The sequence below is a fragment of the Galeopterus variegatus genome, unplaced genomic scaffold (assembly GCF_000696425.1).
Source record: "Galeopterus variegatus unplaced genomic scaffold, G_variegatus-3.0.2 Scaffold5872, whole genome shotgun sequence".
NCBI classification, from domain to species: Eukaryota; Metazoa; Chordata; class Mammalia; order Dermoptera; family Cynocephalidae; genus Galeopterus; species Galeopterus variegatus.
The window spans coordinates 7,167-9,802 of record NW_007731983.1 but is presented as its reverse complement, the minus strand read 5'-3'; positions in this window follow the sequence as shown (position 1 = coordinate 9,802).

Below are 2,636 nucleotides of genomic sequence, written 5' to 3'. Positions count from 1 at the left end.
TGTAGTTGTTTGGGAAACCTCCATACTGTTTTCCATAGTGGTTGTACTAATTTACAGTCCCACCAACAGTGCAGTAGCGTTTCCATCTCTCTCCACCCTCACCAGAGTTTATTATTCACTATCTTTTTGATTATAGCCAGTGCGAAAGTTGTTTAGAATGTGGACATAAATAAAAAGCTTCCTCAGGAAGAAAAGAGAAGTTGCAAGAAGATCAGGGGCAGATAAAATCGATAAAAGAATGAAAGCAATGAGAGGAGACAGAGAGAGAGAGAGAGAGAAGCCTAGACCTTGAGGATAGTCTCTTCTTAGCATATTTCTGCATCTGTTCTTTGATAAACTATATCAGGCTGAAACTCACTGAGCTAAATTAGAGGGTGGCTTTCAAAGTCATCTTAGAAATAGGACTACCATCATGTTGGACTCTACGTCATTAGATGTGTATGATGGTGAAGTGCCTTGTATTTCGGAGGAATATAATTTCCAAGAATCATCAGATAATTCCAATTATGAGTTCATTTCATGACAATGTCTCATCAGTAGTTGTAATGGATGCTGCACAGTATATACATAAATTGTGAATCTTTTAAAATGTTCCCTGTCTCCTTTAATACTCTGCTTAGGATCAAATTGCAGACAGCAGCAGAAGATTAATAGGAATCTAAAATAAAATCTCCATGCAGCAGACACAAGCACATGTGAAACAAGACAAAAAAAGATAGATGGGTGACTTGAAGTTTGACAGCTTATTGGAAAATTCTCAGTGAAAATTAAAGGTTTAAAAAATAAAACAATTTAGTCCCCATAGTAGGACAGAGGAATGTGTTAAACACATATTTCACATGTAAGGAAATAAAATCAGAACACCTGTCTCTGCTGAAGAAGGCAATGGTAAAGAATAGTGAAAAAATAGTTCAGCGAAAACAACCTCACAGCCTTTCCATGTCTTATGCACAGGCAAATGTGATTATCTACCTGGAAAACAACCGCCAGCATCATGCTTAATGTGAAACACTAGAGTTACTATAGACAGAACAATGCACTTATACTCAGCATTTCTATAATGCATGTTCTTTTCAATTGATAACATTATCTCCCTGAAAACTCAAAATAATCAACTGGATAACCATTATAGCTAATAACAGAATTTAGAAAGTTGGTACAAACTAAGCATGAAAAAATTTGTGTTTTTCCTAAGCTTCAGCAATACCTATTAAGATAATATAGAGAAAAACGATTCTTTTCACAATTGCAACTAAAAATGAAAACAACACAATAATAAACCTAATGAAATGTATGAGATCTATAGTTTAAAAAACACCAATTTTAATAAAAGGTATAAAAATACATATGAATGAATTAATATATATTCCTTGTTCATAATATAAAGATATTAGGATGATGATTCTCCCTAAATTGATTTTTAAGTTTTAAACAAAATTGTGTGATGGTGTTATTAGTTTTTTTCATGGGGGGGAAAACATGATGAAATGTTTTTAAGGTTCATTTGAGCTAATAAATCGGTTTTTTTAGTCAATAAACTACTGCTTAAAACATAAAAATAATTGGATTTAAAAAGTATTAGAGCTGCTTAGGGTGGTACCGAGCATAGAAAGAGAGAGATAAGTCAGTGGAATAGAATAAAACCCAGAAACACATTCTAGTATTAATTATATCTCAAAGATATTATCTCAAGTCATTGAGCAAAGGATATGTTGTATAGCAAATGGTGCTAAAATGGTTAAGTAATGATTTGAGGGGAAAAAAGAACACAGATTATAGTCTCATGTTATTTTCTAAAGTGAATTTAAGACGTTTAAGTATAAAATATAAATACTAAAGTAATGATAGGTAAAAATGTAGGTAAATATTTATAAAGACATACAGTACTTTCAAATCATAATGGTAAAAGAAACCATTAAAGGAAAATATTGATTGATTTGAATATAAAATGTGTATAAGAAAATAATCATAAATGTGAAAAATACACAAAAATACTCATCAATATTTATAATTGCAACAATTCGATACAATATGTTTCCATACAATAGAAGTATATGAACTCATAAATGATATGTGTATGTGTAAGTATGTATATATGTGTGTGTATATATATACACATATTTTGAGTTTTCTGTATGTAGAATTTAATTTCAAAAAAACAGCAAACTATGGTTGTTGAAAGAACATACTGAATAGAATGCATTCAGAAGTTCCCCATCTTTCTCTTACACATGCAAACGTATATACATCCACATGCACATACACTGGGTTGAATTTAGTACATATGTGGAATTTTTACTACTGTACTATTCTATATAATATATAAATTATGTATATTTTACAACAGTCTATATGGTGTTTTTAAAAACGGAAACTATCATACATATGTATATATATATATGTGTGTGTGTATATATATATATATACACATATATTTTAAGTTTTCTGTATGTAGAATTTAATTTCAAAAAAACAGCAAACTATGGTTGTTGAAAGAACATACTGAATAGAATGCATTCAGAAGTTCCCCATCTTTCTCTTACACATGCAAACGTATATACATCCACATGCACATACACTGGGTTGAATTTAGTACATATGTGGAATTTTTACTACTGTACTATTCTATATAATAT